Consider the following 17,880-nt stretch of genomic DNA (forward strand, 5'->3'; position numbering starts at 1 on the left):
GGGCCCAGCTCTGAGTCGTTCCTTTATACTTGGGCAGTCCTACGTGCAGCTACACCTGATCATGTGGTGTTGAGGTGATGGCAGTATTTAATCATTCCTTTCTCTGCCAGGTTGTGTTTCTGCTGTTGGAGTCTTCTGTGAAAGCTAAAGCTCCCTACAGTTCAGAAAGTGTTTATGGGACTTTCTCCTCAAGCTGTGGCAGGTGAGTTCTTGGTGCCTCAACAAGTGCCCTTCCCATCCGCGAGAGAGATGAGTCCCACCAGCAGCAGAAATAAAAGTTCTGGGAAGCACCACCTGCAGCTTTAAACTCATATATGGCATCACAACCACATTAATGAGAGCAGCTGGAAGATTCAACATGTGACTGTCCAACAGATCTCTAGGGAAGGAAACACAGCATGCCAAGTTGGGTAAACCCTTCTGTCACACCTGAATAATAACAAGTACCTTCAAAACACTTTCTAAAAGTTAGAAGAAACTTGTGCAACAGCTCATATCTCAACATATTATTGCACTGCCAGTTAGTTATATACAGCTCTTCCTATTAATTTGTTTCATGAACTGTGTGGGACAATACCAGGAAAAGACTCCTTTTTTTTAACCTAGATGAATATTTCCTGAATTCCTTTGATTGCAGCTAGCTTTCCAGTCCTGTGCTCACAGACCGGCTCTTGGACTCTTTCCCAAACTCTCTCTTTTATTCCCTTCATACAGATCCCATGCAGACTGCTGGACTAACGAGATGAACTGGAGCTCTGCATGGTTTATGGAACATTGGTGCTGTACAGATACCAAAACTGAGGTGGAGCAGCAAAGTGCTCTAACTAAAGAAGGCAGCATTAGTGCTGGGATTAGAATCCATTTATAAGACGTGATTCAGACACCTAAATTTAGGTGTGTACAGTGTAGGTGTCTATGATGAGGCAGCTGTCTATGGCACCATTATCATAAAGGAGGTCAAAGGGTCGGTTCAGCTTCCTAAATCATTGGTGTCCTGTGCTATTTGAGACTCCCAAGGGCAGCTATTACGCAGAGTTCACAGGCAATTTGTGTCCTGCTGCGGGGCAAAGATCCTGCTAGAGGCCAGGCAGGATGTTCTTGGGCTAGGAGCTCCATTTACACACATGAGCATCTATTACTATTTGAGATGCCCTAGGAAATCCAAGGTGTGTACAAGGCTGGAAGACATCGCACAGGACCTCTGTGAGACGTGTGCCCTTCTGAAACAGCAGATAAATATGCTTGTCCAGGCAAGGCACCCTGGCCACCTCAACTGGCACTAGATAAATGGATGAGGGTGACTGAATGGTGATGCAGATATCCTTGTCTAGGCAACTGAAACATGTCCCTAGTTAATGCAGTTGGGAATGCAGACACTGACATCAGTTCGATAACCCTGTAGACTCATCCACTGCAAGGGCAGGTTCCCCAGGAGACGCAGGGAGGATTCATAGACACTGGATCTAGTGTCTGCACTAGAAGTACCTTATCTTGCTTAGTGTCCAGTTGCTGTTCCAGAAGAGTAAATGTCTCCTGTGGGTCCTCGTCATACCCACAGTCTTGCATGGGTGTCCCAGAGGTGAGGAGGCATCTCAGTCAGTACCAGGAGCCCATTTCTACGCAACTGAATCCTACAGTAGCTCACCATTGCTTATAATGGCACCTTCACCACCAAACTCACACATAGACACTCACACTGTAGACACCTCATTGTACAAGCCTGAACTGAGATCTTCACCTCTAGTTCTGCTCAGAGACTGCCACGCTGTAAAATTTCAGACTACAGGCTGTTCCCTTACTTTGTGTCTACCACCATGGGCCCCTGATCTCAGCTCCTTCCCACATCTATGCTGAAATACGGTCACTGAATCATAGAATTGAATCACAGAATATACTGAGAAGAGATCCACGGAGATCATCGAGTCCAACTCCTGACTCCGCACAGGGAAACCTAGAAGTTTACTCATATCTCTAAGAGTGTTGCGCAAATGCTTCTTGAACACCAACAAGCTCGGGGCCATGACCGCTTCCCTGGGGCACTTGTTCCAGTATTTGACCACCCTTTCAGTGAAGAACTTATCCCAAATATCCAATCTGAACTTCCCCTGATGCAGCTTTGAGCCATTCCCATGCATCCTATCACCAGGCACCAGGGAGAAGAGATCAGCACCTCCCTCTCCACTCCCCCTGATGAGGAAGTTGCAAACAGCAATGAGGTCACCCTTCAGGCTCCTCTTCTCTAAGCTGAACAAACCCTGTATCCTCAGCCGCTCCTCATGCCCTCTAGTCCTTTCACCATCTTTGCTGCTCTCCTTTGGACACATTCTAATATTTTTATATCCTTCCTATATTGTAGAGCCCCAAACTGCACACAGTACTCAAGGTGAGGCTGCACCGATGCTGAGTGTAATGGGACAATCACTTCTTTTTACCAGCTAGCTATACTGTGCCTAATGCACCCCAGGATATATATGGTTGGCCCTCTTGGCCACCGGGGCACATTGTTGACTTACATTGAGTTTACTGACAACCAAAACCCACAGATCCCTTTCTGCAGGGGGCACTCCAGCCTCTTGTTTCCCAATCTACACGTACATCCAGGATTACACCATCCCAGGTGCAGAATACCCTCCCAGGTGCAGAATTACAAGTTACAATTACTCTAGTTACAAGTAGTAACTAAAACACACATCACTATTGAGAGAATAGCAAACCTACTCCTTGATGCTGAGCAAATCTACCTTCAGAGAAAATGCCTACGAACAAATTCCCATTTGCTATTTCAAGTTCCCCGCAACACCCACAATCACATTGCCATAGGGAAAGGAGCCCTTAACTTTTTCTCCCACTCCCACCTCTTTAATGACTTCCAGATCTCTTCAAGAACCCATTTAAGCCTCTCGAGGTACTGAACTCCCAAGTTTTTCCTGCCGTGTTGATTCAACCGAATCTGCCTGAAAATAGACAAAAGCTGGTGAATACCTGGTTCATCGGGTACAGGTTTCAGAGTGTTGTTCTCTGCTGTGTAGAGAGAGTATCTTCAGTTGGAGCCCTCCAAGTGTCATTAATTCTGCATCTTCTCAGTGTGCCCATTGGTATCATCTGGTTTTTTTTTTTATTTTTGTACGATTTCTAACGTATCTCATTATTACCGTGGCACCTGGGGACTATGATTTGCAGGAAGGGTTCTGTTCCAGGCCAGGCTGAATTATGTTACAGTTCCAAGGTATGTTTGGCAACGGCTAATAGTGGCTAGTTATTTTTAGATTTTTTTTTCTGTTCTTCTCTCAGTTCAGATCTGTCCTATTTAAACTCTATTTTCAAAAAAATAGAGATTTTAGGGCAGCAATAGTTTTCACTCAAATTTGGAGGTGTATGTTTACTGCTTATAAAAAGAGTTTTCAATGAGATTGCTTCCACTTTTATTTTTCTAAAACTGTGGTATAATTATTTTGGACCTAAATCTGTATCTCTTTTCCATGGCGTAACAGTATCTCTCAGAATAAGGACTGAACTCCCATCTAAACCCTTTGTTCACAGGGGAATTTTTTCACACATCCAGTATTACCTATTTCTGGCTTCTGAATATGAGCAGTTCAGCAGATATCGGTCTTTTTGAGGGCTCTGCCCCTCAGTCTTTGCTATTTATTTGTGGGCTTCCAGATTTGCACTGCTCTAATTCACAAAGCCGAATTCAGTGACCCCCAATGCCTGAAAATGGCTGGGGCCACTTGCTGAGCGAAGAGTAGCAGAGGGAGTAGAATTTGGCACCTCTGGTACCAGCAGCAGTAAACAGAAAAAAACCTGCTTTCTCAGTATTATCTCACCTGAACCCACACAGGCTATTGCCCTCCGTGGAGCTAATTTTGTGTGAAACCGATGGTTCTAAAAAATGAGAAGGAGGAAAAAAGATAATTTGGAGGAAAAATGTACAGTAGATTTTCCAAGGCAGATGCCAAAATTGTCACACAGGCATACACATAGAGGAAAAAATAGTGCTGTAGTGATGCTAGATCCTCTCTCAAGCCATTTTTAGCATCTTGCTAAGTGATGACATTTTGAAAGGAAGGGGGTGTACTCTGCAGTATACATTAAGTGTACCAACAAAGTATGGAATATATTAATGGGCCATGCAAAATTGACTTGCCAAAGCCAAAAACAAGGGTCTTGTTTACTTTCCACTTCACAGGTATCTCTGGTGCAAGCACAATTATTATTCTGTTTTTGATTACTGCTACGACCTTATTGTTACACTGGGGCCATGTAAGCAGAGACTTCACAGGGTGATACGGAACAAAGGAGCCATCTGCGACCTGCCATGCTATCGCACATACTACAGTAATGTCTTCACAAAATATTTTCCCTAGAACATTTTTAAATCTGCTTGATTTTTGACTGCCAGAAGTATCAGCTCCCATTTTTTGCTGCTAGATTTCTTTAGAGAGCAGCTGTGCAATGGAGCATGGCACCTGATGAAAAATCTGACCTGCTTAATGGAGGGGTTAGGGGTTGCAGAAAAGGAAACAAGCATATTTTTTTAACTTGGTAGCTCACTATTAGAAGCTTCCTCAATGCTGTGCAAATACTTATAAAGACTAATATTGCAACTGCTGCAGGGAAATTTACAGACAGGGAATGAGAAAGCTAGAATGACAACTTTAATAAAAAGGCTTCCAGCTGGAGATGTGGGGCTTGATCCTTGTCTCTCTTGTTCTTATATAAATCAGGATTAACTTAAATTTTAAAAGACAGAACTTATCCTGTTATAAATTTGTGAGATCAGACTGTGGCTCCTGATCTGGATGGGTGTAAAAGATCTAGTCAAAAAAGGAACAACTATTATTAGTCTGTATTTACTTAAAATATTTATAAAGTGCATGAGTATGTTAGCTTGAATACATGTGCCTTGCAATAAGATCAGAAATTCCGTACAAGAGAAAGGATTGTCATTTCAATCGTGTTCCACATCCCTGGTAACTCCAGCAGCCCCCTTTTCTCTTCTGCATGAGGGTGCCCCATATAGGGCATAAAAGCATGTATAGGTAACATTGAGCATTTGGAGAGCCCAAATGCTGTCAAACCAGGTGTATTTAAGGGATGATATGAGAGGAAATCCCCATCCCAGTTTTGGCTTTACCTGCTAGTCTTGCTTTCCAGCCGTGTGTCATACTGTTTCTTCTAAGATCCATCTCTGGCAAGATAGATGCAGTATTTCTGCTGAGTTGTCAAATAAGGGGGAGCAAGCGAGCCAGTAGCTTGCAGCCAGGTACGCCACTAGCCCTGCTGCTACATTTCAAGTATTGGACTGTACTGATGCAGAAATTTTGCAGATGCTGCAACTCCATATTTGTGGGTTTTGCAGGCTGATTTCCTACTTGGTTCAGGAGAATTTCTGAGAAATTTCAACTATCTAGCAGGGCTCGGAAATTTTGCCATGAAATAGGATGAGTTTGTGTCCTGATGGTGTTTTGCTAGTAAAAGAAAAGAAAAATTGAAAGTTTATTTATATGGCTGACACATCACAGATAGTTGCAATCACTTCCCAGCTATATGCTTGACTTACTTTTTCCAAAATTAGCACTAATCATAACTCAGCCTAGTGAGATTTGCCTCAAGAGTACTGTAAGAATTGCTGTCTAATGGCCTGGAGAGAAAGAGCCCAACTCAACACAAAGTGCCTCCCACAGCTATAAAAGCCAGCTTCAAAGGGATTAAAACTGCTAAAAAGCATATCTGGGCCACTGAAAAAAAGCATGGAAGATATTTGCTACCATACCAAGGCTAATGCCAGAAAAAGATCATCCTTTTTCCATTTTTCTTTTTTTAGTTATACTCTACCTTCTTAGAGATCAGGGAGCCAAAAGCACACACTCTATTCACAGATTTATACTGGAGCATAATGTTGCTTCCTGTTTGCCGAGTTTTTCCTTCCTTAATAATTCCTATCATTTGATTTGCCTTGTGCTTTCCACTGATGTTTTCAAAGAGCTAAATGCAGAGACTGCAGGATCCCTTTCCCCAGTGGTAACAGGTAATTAAAAACCCATCATTGGGCAAGTATAGGTAGGATTATTTTTCTCCAAAGCATTAGTTTGCATTCCTTAATTTGATCTAATTTGAACGCATTATGGGGCTTCTTTCTCAGCTCATGGCTCCTGCTTCTTATGTGCACATCTGTCTTTCTTTCCTTCTCCAGGCACAACTGGATATCATAATGTTGGCTTTGACACAACTTCCTAGTATGGACGTTTAAAATACAGGTTTCTTTCCAGCAAGCCAAGGCTTCAGCTGCTACAAATTTCATTGCCAGACTTCTGCCCTCTGCTACTGACAATAAGGACTGGAGCGGGGTCCCTGTGAAGACTGCCATCGTGAGCAGCGTCTTGTTCAGTTCCTGCTTGCACCGGGTGATCCCCTTCAGCTACCTTGGTCATCTTCATTTATTGAAGGGTCCCTTAGTGCAGTATTGCTACTCGGAAAGATGGTGCGAGGGTAAAACTGCTCTATTACAGCCCTCACGGTCCAGGAGCAGCAGCAGCTTGCCCCATCTGGGGAGGGAAGCTGGGAGGCAAGAGTGACAGCAAGGCAGGCAGGAGCAGGGACCTCACCAACAAGAGTGCAGTCCCACAGTACCCAAACACAAAGAGCAGAGCAAGTTCAGTGACATCAACCTAAGTCAGCTGAGAGCGCAAACGGGCAGGGAGGTCTGTAGTGACAAGGCAGGTTTGAGGTCAAGCTGGGAAGCCAAGTGAGCAAGGCAAGGTCAGAATCAGCAAGATACAAGAGCAGGCACAGACATACCTACAATGTATCTCAGGCAACGACCAAAGTGAGCGCCTGAACTGAAATGCAGCTCCCGAGCCAAGAAGGGGAAGGCCCTTGACAAGGCTTCTCACAGGTTTCCCACAGAGCTCTTTTCATAGCAGCCTGATCCCAGGATACACAGCTACACCATATCAGGGCTGGCCTTCAACACACAGGCGGCTGAACCCTTGGGGTGAGGAGGGAAGAAGCTGCAGATCCTCTTAGTGCAATCCAGACCCTGACACTCGTATCTTCATCCTTTTCTTCCAAAAGAGACTCAAGATCACCTGTGCTCCAAAAGTGGTACTTAATATCAAATTGCTAATGGAAGATGGAAGTGCTTAGGAGGGTCATCAGGTTAGCACTGGAACGAGTACCACCAAGTTCCTGGGAGAACACAGTCCTTGAATGCTCTGGGTCTACTCTGAGGAACTGATGCAGATTTCTAGCTGCTTTACATAGTTTATTGGTCCAGACAACTATAATGGCTTTCTTGTTCCCTCCTGAAAACTCAGTATAAAAAGAGATTCCTGGTCTCTTGCCAATATCTCAGTCATTATCAGAAGTAATGAAAAACTCTGTGTTCCTCTCTGAATGATCATAACCTGTCACCTGAGGAGATAATCTAAGGTAGAAATTCATTGTAACAGTCATAGCCATAAAATTCTATATTCTTTCATTTGGCAATAACTTAAATAATATAGAAACTACAAGAAACAAAGACTTTTCATCCTTTGTTATCAAGGATCAGTTCAACTAGTACAATTTTCTAAACAGAAGGCTCTGAGCTTGCACACAGCAAAAGGTGCAGAGTATTATTCTTATGAGTAAACCATTGATTGAACCAAGCAGTTCACTGGGAATAAAGTTAAATCTGTGGTTTATGTGCATGGGACCAGGCCCTTGGATTACATATTTTATATTAATTTGCTACATTCTCCTTATTTTAGACACAATTCTTTTTTAATGTGGTAAACAAGCCTTTTGAGGCAAGTGTGAAAAGGCACTTGAAAGCAAGATGTCCCTGTCTCAGAGGGGGGTTTCCTTGGAAGTCTGAATCATTATTTTTGCGGTAATAGCTTAAGTCTTAATAGCTTAACTCTCAGGCAGAGTTCAGAGAGGGCTGAGTGCAGAATGTATAGAGGTAATCTAACTACTTACATGGAAGCGGATCTAATTAGAGCTCAATACCTTTAAAATGGCTAAATTATGCATGGTGTTGGAATAGGTTGTGCTGACTGCAAATCAACATTGGCATTCCTGGTGGAAAATAATTATTACTCTATTTACTTTATATATTTGCCTTGCTCTCACAGTGGGAAAGACTGCGTTTGCTGCTCGTGAAACTGTATGGAAGGAATGCAGATACAGGGTGTTGTATTTTTTCAGCCAAGCTTGTGTCATTCTGTTTTAAATTCCAAAATAAGGTCACAGCAAATTTTCTGCATCCAAGTGCAAGCTTCTTTTTTGCTGCTGCAGTTGCCAGAAATGCAAGCAATTGTAAATTTCCACACAAAGTTGAATCCAAAAAGGACAGTGTAGATTTTCCATAGCACCTGTCAGGCAAGTAGTCACATCCACTGACTTCAACAGACGAAAAGCTGTAACACTGAGTGCTTTAGCTATTGACTCTGGTAAGAACAGCAATAAGCCAAGTTTGAGAGTTTTTGACAGTCTCATCTAGAAAGGATAAAAATACCAAGGAAAGAAGAGCTGTTTGGAAAGTACTTAAAAACACGCTGGGGAAGAAAGATTTTAAACAGTATAGAAGGAAAAAATATCCATTTTGATTACACAAGAATTATAAACCAACAATACATTCTCTTAAAGTGTTCAGAGTGTGGTGAAAGCCCATTACCCGAGATGCTTAAGGTGAAATTAGTGCACCTGGGGACACACCATAGGGAACAACTCATGCTAGCAGATGAAAGGTCACCATAGCTTTCCTGTCTACCCTCTTCATCCCTGGGCATAGACTCTGAAAACTATATTTTGATTTTTAGGTGTTTCCTCCAATGAAGCTGGGTTTTAACATGGAAAAATTATGCTCAGTAGTTTCAATTTTTTTTTTTGCTTTTGTTGGCTTAGAATACAGCCATAACCTTTCTGTGAAATAAGGGCAGAAAAAAGACACAATGGGTCACATTTTCTCAAGACTGCCCTCTCTCAAGTGACCTAATCTGTTCTTAAGTCTCTCTTTATATTTCTCCCTCCTGCTAAATGATGAGACTAACAAGCCTCTTGATTGTTTTTTAAAGGCATGATATATTTTGATGGCCATATTTTTATAGTAAGCACCTGGCTTTATTCCCAATTGGTCAAGCTAACACATGTTAAAATTTCTTTGGTATTGCTTCATTTGACATGCTTGATTTTGGCCAGCTTTCAGCTGGAGATCTTTTTAAAAAACTAAAGGAATAAGACAGTGAAAAAATCCTAAATAAAGTATTTATACCATCAGTGCTTAAGACTTTGGTATCTTCTTTTCTCTCATTTAACTTTTTGAGACAGTATAATGCAGTTACCAGATATGAAAAGTAAAAGGAGCTGTCTTCACAGTTTTCAACAGATCTTAGATTTTGATAGAATATCTGATTTAAACATACTCAGAAAATAGTAAAACAAACTCAGAAAATTACTATTTTCTAATTATAGGTTTGGTTTGATGATCCTGCTATCTGAAAACTATAAAGATTTTTTTATTATTCATTCAGAAGTGTATCTATCTGAGTTGGGAATAAATACCAAATTTAAAAAGTAGTTAATTTCCTCAGAAGCTGATTCAGAACTCATGGTTATGTGAAGATCAGGTTCAAGACCACCTGCGGAACCTGAACATACATAAGTCCCTGAGACCCGATGAGATACATCCCAGGGTGCTGAGGTAATAATTGGCTGATGCAGTTGCCAAGGCACTCTCCATCGTATTTCAAAAGTCATGGCAGTCAGGCAAAGTCCCTAGTGACTGGAAAAAGGGAAACATCACGCCCATTTTTATAAAGGGTAAAAAGGAAGACCCTGGGAACTACTGACCAGTCAGCCTCGCCTCCGTGTGTGGTAAGATCATGGACCAGATCCTCCTGGAAGATATGGCGAAATGTATGGAAGACAGGCAGGTAATTAGAGACAGCCAACATGGTTTCACCAAGGGCAAATCGTGCCTGACTTACTTAGTGGCCTTCTACGATGGAGTGACTGTATCAGTGGACAAGGGAAGAGCTACAGATGTCATCTATCTGGACTTCTGCAACACCTTTGATATGGTCCCCCACAACATTCTTACCTCTAAATTGGAGAGATACGGGTTTGACAGATGAACTGTTAGATGGATAAGGAATTGGCTGGGTGGCTGCATCCAAAGAGTTACAGCCAGTGGCTCAGTGTCCAAGTGAAAACCAGTAATGAGTGGTGTTCCTCAAGGGTCCGTACTGGGACCAGTACTATTTAGTATCTTCATCAATGACATGGACAGTGGGATTGAGTGCACCCTCACCAGGTTTGCAGATGATACCAAGCTGAGTGGTGACATCGATACACTTGAGGGAAGGGTCGCCATCCAGAGGGACCTTGACAGGCTTGAGGAGTGGGCTCGCTTTTTACCAAGGACTGTAGTGATAGGACAAAGGGCAATGGTTTTAAACTGAAAAAGGGTAGATTTAGATTGGACATAAGGAAGAAATTTTTTATGATGAGGGTGGTGAGACACTGAAACAGGTTGCCCAGAGAAGTTGTGGCTGCCCCATCCCTGGAAGTGTTTAAAGGCAGGTTGGATGGGGCTTTGAGCAACCTGATCTAGTGGATGATGTCCCTGCCCGTGGTACGGGGGTTAGACTAGATGATCTTTAAAGGTCCCTTCCAACCCAAACCATTCTGTGATTCTATGATTCTATATCAATGGAAAATGCTCGCTGATTTTTGGTGGTGGTGGATTGGGATCTTTGATTATCTTTTTCCTTTTCTCTAACTTTCTTGTATAATTTCCTAATTTCTACCTTTTTGCTGTGATGCACTACAAATGGCAGATGATAAACTGCAGTAGAGATATTGTAAACAAGAGATAGTATAGTTACATTATTATAAAACCCAACAGGTGGGCTCCTTGTTATTTTGTTAAACAGACCGAGAATCCAAAGGGCATGAAAATAAACTGTCCTCTGATTTCTGAAGGAGGTCCATCTAGCGCCAGGGAAAAAAAAGTAATTGACAGAGCAATTGTGGACATTTGACTTGTACTGCCTTTGTCCCGGTAGACAGGGGATTTCAAAGTGCAGGAATATGACTGACTATTAATAAATGTGACTATTAATAGACACCAAATTCTTCACTCAGAACTACTTTTAAAGGGAAAAAGTGACCTGAAGGCTGAGACATAATGGCAAGCTAGTGTGTGATCACTTCTACACATGGAACAGACAAGACTGCACGTAGTGATGTCTGCCACATTTTTGTGACATGTTGAAAAAGCCCAACAGGGCATCCAGAACAGGGAAGGTTAATGTCATCTACCTGATTTTTCATGGATGCCTCCTAGAACGTTGGAAGGAAGCATCCATGAAAAATCAGATAAGGTCTTTATGTGGAGATCAAGCTCAACTCAAATCAAGAACTGGAAACAAAGATGTTCCCTTGTCTAAATTCCTTCAAGGGCTCAGTGTGTAAGGCATCAAAGCACGGCTAACACGCCTATCGTATCATGCCTATTGAAGGAGGAGGTGTAGACTAGCTTAAAAAACTGATTGTAGCCTGCTATCAGCACAGCAAGCTACAGAGTGAATACCCACCCATCACCCTTCTCTCCAGGACTTCATTAACTCCCAACAGCCTTTAGCATTCCTGCTCCTCTTCTTTCCTCACAGTGAGAGAAGTTTGACCCTAAGGTACATTTATGCTTTTTCATAGCAAGTGAGGCAAACGAGGTCATACAGATGAAATTGAGAGCAAGATTTCATCCATTACACTCAGCTCATCTTTTCACCTTTATATTACCATAAGCAGGGTTGTTTCTTGATAATAGCAGGCTCAAGTCAAGTCTAGGATGTCAGGCATTTTACTTAAGTTTCAAGGGGCTCAGAAAGCATGCCAGATATCTCTGGGCCCAGGATTCCTGCTCAGACAGTAACTTCCAAACTAATTTCTGAATACAGCAGCAAAGGAAGCAAAAGGAGATGGAGAGCATCTGGGGGCAGCACTGAGTTCTGTGGTAGTCCTGTGAGATTTGTGCACCACAGGTCAAAGAGAATTATTTTCAAATGCATTAGGAAAATCAGTTGTAAAAGCCATGGAAGCAACTCCTTCGTTCATCCCCTTGGTCACAATTTTATGCAGGTACCTACTTCCAAGGTGAGCCAGAACACTTCCTTTTTGTTTTGCACGTTTACATCCTAACTTTTCCTCTCATATATACGCATTTTATACCTGTGTCATTTGGTAGTCTTTTACCATCATAGCAGAAGAAATGGGTGGCTAATCAGACATCTCCTGCCTGAGATTACCATACTTGACCAAGGGATTAGCTGGGCATCTACGCCGTGGGTTAATAACTCAAGGGGAAGGAACTATTACAGCTCCTAGCCTTGCTTTAGGATGGCACTTCAGCTCCTGCCTTGCACATTAGTCTTAATTGTCCAGGCAGAAGGAATAATCAGTTCTTATGTTCCCTGAGCACTGGCAGCCTGAATTGTAATCTGCAGCCCAAGGGTAAAGATCTCATCTGAGTCACCTTTATGCAAGATGAAAACCTAAGGAATTTTGCTTTAAAATCTTCTAGGTGAATTAAGCTAATACCTAAAAGGACAGCATGCTTGTTCAGCAACTTTTTCTGATTTCTCAGCACTAACAACTACATCAAATACATGTTCCACATTAAAAACCCCTTGAGGAGAAAAGCAGTGAAGGGGGGGGTGTGGGGGTGTGGGGTGTTTAGGATCCCATTTTTACCCCCAAACAAGGATGACACCTGCCCTCTTCCTCCTCTGCCAGGTCTCTCATTCCCAATCCTGTCTCATGTTGTGATGATGGTTATTCAGGCTGCAGGACCATAAACTCTGCACTGCAGCAGCGTGTTACAGCTACCTTTGCTAGTCACTCAGGGACCAGCTCTGTCCTTGCTTCAAACTGTGCAGAAGGCAGGCTTCTCTCTTTCTGGGTTGCAGGTGATAAACAGGTATGGCCAGCTCTTCTCCAGGGAACTCAGAATATTTCTGCTTGTGTCTGCATATACTCTCCTCTGCAGGAAGAATAAAACATCTATGGAGTGATGAGCTCTTGAATGCATTTTAAAAAAACACCGGCAACTTTCTGGGAAAAAAACCAGATTTAATTAATAGTTGTTATAATCAGCAGTGTTATGTAGGGGCTTCAAAATGTCAATGACAGCCTAAGCAGTGACTAAAAACAACAGATTGATGTTCTACATTAGCTACTCTTCAATAAGTTCTACATTTACTCTGATTTACAAAGCAAAATAAGATTACTCTCCCTCCCTTCCCCCAAGTGTCAGTTATTAATCTCAATATTTCAGAGGTTATTAAAGCAGGTAGGTTAGCAGCCTTTACAGAGTATTCCTCATTTATTGATACCACTTGCAGTTACATGAGCAGAACAAAAATTAAAAGGGCTACTGATCCTCCTCTCCAGGCCAGCAGCCTCTCGCTGTGCGTTTCTTACATCTTCTAAGCTAAGCAATTGTAGAAAGTGACAGTCAGATGAAAATTGTCGCAGTGGTTAAAATTATTACCTGACCAGCCTGCAGTTCCTTACCACAAACTCCCTCTACGACCTTCCACAAATCCCAGGCCAGGACCTTGGGGTATTCCTTGGATGATAGCACTTAAAGAGGTTGTGGCTGCAGCCATAAGCATGGTGCCTGGTTCTGGCAGCAGGCTCCACAGTCTGAATGTGGATGTTTCCCTCTTTCTCCTTCCCCCGTACATGTGTACATCCCAACCATTAAGAAATGTAGTCTACCTCCCTAGACCAGGCAGAGGAAAATGAAGGAGCACTGGTTCTGAGATGTGACTTGGAAGAAGGAAGGCAGTGGGCTGGACAAAACCTCCACGAGCCAGGAGTTGCAAATGAGATGATTGAAAATAATGAATAGGATCTAGAATGTGGAATCACTTGTAGTGAGGTGAAATAAGATGCGGAAGGGGTTGGAGAAACAAATAAGGTCAAGAAGAGATGTTTGGGATGGGAAAGAGTAAACCATGATTCTGCTGCAAGAGAGGAAAGCCAGACTGAACAAAAAACTAGGGAAAAGAGTAAGAAAGCCAGAGTTCAGGAGGAAAACAAAACCAGTGAGCTATCTGCTTTTCACATACATATAAGAAAAATACCCTGTGAAAAGATCATTCTGGAGTCCTAACGTATATACTCCACATGATAGATTAATCCTACTCTAAGCATTGTTCTCTTTTGCTTTCCTTTGCCAAAGCTAATTTGGTCATTAAGCCCTTAACAAATCTGTGGACTTCCCTCAGTTTTACCCCAAAACAAGGAAAGTGCTTGCTGTTTTTAAACTGAATTCTTTCGCTTCAGAGGAAGCCAATACCTGCTGCTAACTCAAATGCCAGATGGTGCATTTGGATTTATTTAGACATGACCCACTTCACAGGCAGGAGTGTTGCCCATATAAGATGATACCTGTACCTCGTGGGTTTACATGAGGGACCAAACTTCAGCAGGCTGATAAGGCTGAATGCAAAGTGATGCTGAGCCCAGCACTGTATACTGCAGGTGATTCATCGCATTAGCAGCTCAGCTGAATGCCTCAGGAATCTAAATGCCTCCAAACTGGCAGCTTTTTTCCACATTAGGAACTAATAGTTCTTGCAAATGAATAAACTGCAAAAGTATCTTTCTGGACTGGGTCAGGCAAGAAGAGTGCAGAGCCAGAGTGGAAGAAAGAAGCCTGTATTTCTTTTCACCCACATTTCTAGCTTCAGCCTTTCAGAGTGATATTTTGCACTCCCTTTTGCTCTCCAGCAGTATAAAAATATCTGCTATGAGTCTCTAAAAGGTGACTGTTGCTAATCTGCCTAAAAAAATCACTGTAGAGACTGACTTTAAAACTTCCTGGCGTCATTTCTTAGTTAGCCGAAGGAGCGGTGAATGAGCCAGTCTCTTCCAAAGAAGATTAGGATGGTATGTAGTGTTTCATGCACACAACAAAACAAAACCAGAAATCCATCCATCTCATATGTAGTTGTGTGGAAAGATGTCTTTGCAGAACTGAGCTGAGCAAGAGGCATGTATTTATTCACAGCAATAGAACACAAATAATGACTTGCAATGTCCATAAGGGCATTCACAGTTCTCAAGCAATGCAGTTCTCTGGAGTCTGCTCACTTACAGGCGTTCACTAAGGTGACAGTGTCTTACTGCAGTTGTTTTTCACCTACAACACTTAAAAGATCTCCTTGGGGAACAATTACAGGATTAATATGCCACATTAGATCAAAATGACTGACTACCAGGTCATAAACGTCAGAGGTAAAATCCTGAACTTACAATGTCTTCAAAGTCATTAATTACCTGCTTCATTTTGCAGCCACCTGATTTAGGATGTCATGAGCTAGAGGGTCTCCAATAAGTGTTTCTAAATCCTTTTTGAAGACCCTTATACTTTGGACTCAGTGGCATTGAGTTTAATGATTTAAACATGCATCCTATGGAAAGAGAACTTGCTTTTGTTTGCTCTTAAATCTGATACCAAATAATTTCACTGAGTATTCTGTAGCTTTCATGCTGTGAGAAATAACGAACAGCCACTCCTTAATCACCTTCTCTCTATCACTCATGGTATTATAAAATGTATCACATGCCCGCCTTCCCTCCCACTGTTTGTTTTCCAAGTTGAAGGGCTCTAGATTACTTACTCTTTTTCTGTGGAAGTTGTTCCACTTTGCAGATCAGTGTTGCCATTCTTCTCAGCATCCTTCCCAGCTCAAGTACAACCTTTTCAAGATGAATGACAAGAAGTTCATTAAATGTGAAGTATATTTGAGAAAACAGAACACTGACTCCTACCATTTGTTTCCTATTTTTCAACACAATATTAACCCCTGAGACATCTTCTGGTTTAGATCATGATAGCTTTGCATGCCTTTGGTAAGAAATCTTTTTGAAAGATTATTGAAAATCCATGTGTATGAACAACTGTAATCATCTGCTCATTGACACCTTCAAAAGACTGTAATAAACTTGCAAATAAAAAGAAATTTGAGCTGATTTTTCCCCTATATCTCATATTTACACTTCACCCACTGACTGATCTTATTCTCTCTTACAGTTTCTACAGCTTTGCTTGGTACGAAAGTCAGATTTACTGCCCTCAGAACAAGCTCTGTAGCTCTTTTAAAGACAGATGCAGCATCTGATTTTATTTTTTATGTATAAAAAAGACTTCAGTATTCTGGCTGCAACTGTCTCAACCTTTGTATTCATTTAAACAAATGTCTAGATTTAAGGATATAAATAATGAATTAATCAGCAAGATACTATATACTTCATGACTGGAAGAAAAGTTTGAGATAGATAGACACTTTCCAAGCAATAATTTTCAGTCATCTGACAGTTCTTCTTCCACTTTCACTTACTTCCCTTTCTCTTAGATCTCAGACCTTGTACTTGATAGAAAAATACTATCTTCAGAGCAATAATTCAAGAAAGTCTAAATATGGAAATTTCTTTTCCCTTTAGCTTGAGTAATTCCAGTCTTGGAGAGAAAGTGGCAAGCTGTCCTTTCTACCAGAACCTGAAGGTAAATGCCATTTTTCTCTTATGGAAACAGACAGGAATAAAGTGCGGTGCAGTCTTAACATGAACATACTGAGGTGCCCAGGTCTTCATCGCTGCATTTACAAAGACCTGCCAAGTCCTGGCAACAAAATTCATTATACAAAGAAAAAAAACCCAAACATATACTGAAATCTGATTCTATAAGTGAAGTATCTGGTGACTTACTGATTGAGGAATTAAGAGATGCTTCCAAGCTACTCGTAAGTATGTACAAATTATTTATCGCTACCCTGCAGTTCTTATTCAGAGAAAAACATACACAGGAGTCCCTCAGCTTGAGAGATCTCACAGAATTTTCTATGCGCTATTTTGAAAGTTTCTTCACCCACATTGTGCAATGCTTTGCCTCCAGCCCAAGCTCTCGTATTTCAGACAATATCTTGAGGAATCTGTCAAAAGTGAGATGTTTTCATGCAGAAACCCTCTGATTTTGTACTTGGGTGGGTACAGGAAAGCCTAGAGCTCACAGTGGTAATATTCAGTCCATCAAGCAAAACAAATGAGCTAGCTGCAAATGGCTTTCTGAAGTTGCAGGGAGTTCAGCATGGCAAGAAAGTGATGTAGCTCCGCTGGTTTCCTTGTAAAGTGGAAGGACAGTGCAGCAGCACCCACCTGCAGTCTTTGAACAGAGCAGCCTCGTGTTATGGCACTAAATGGGAAACTGAGAAATGAGGGAACAATTTTCCTGCTCGCAAGCCTCCGTGACCGTGTAAAAATCTCTTTTAATCTCCATCTGTGAGTTCCCTGATGCAGGAAACAGGTTAATAGTGTGGCAATCATCTAAAAAAAGAAGGGCTATTTTTCCTGGCTAAGCCAACATACATACATGTATGTCACATATATCAATGTCACACTTTGCAGAAATATTTCAAATGTGCAAGCAAGATCCACAGGTTTAAAATAGCTTTTAATTAACATTGTCCTGCCTCACAGGGACAGTGAGAGGATGAATACACTGAAGATGCAAGGTGCTCCTCTAGTAATAGGACTCACATAAGTATAAATAACACCCAGTTCAATTTTTATAGAATATTCTACCATCTGACTGATTGAAACAAAAATATCATACAGGCCCTGAGATCATCACCTGCAGACTTATGTAACAGTAGAAACTGTTTTTCAGGAAAAATATTAATTGCAGCCTATTATTAGCCATGAAAACATTCTTCAGTGTTATGAGTCATGGTTCTTGTCATCAAGCTAAATGCCGTGAAACGCATTTCCTAAAAGCAATCACCTTAACTTTACTCAGCACAGTGGTTGCGTTAGCATGGTTAA

The sequence above is a fragment of the Platalea leucorodia genome (assembly GCF_965183815.1).
Source record: "Platalea leucorodia genome assembly, chromosome: 1".
Lineage (NCBI taxonomy): Eukaryota > Metazoa > Chordata > Aves > Pelecaniformes > Threskiornithidae > Platalea > Platalea leucorodia.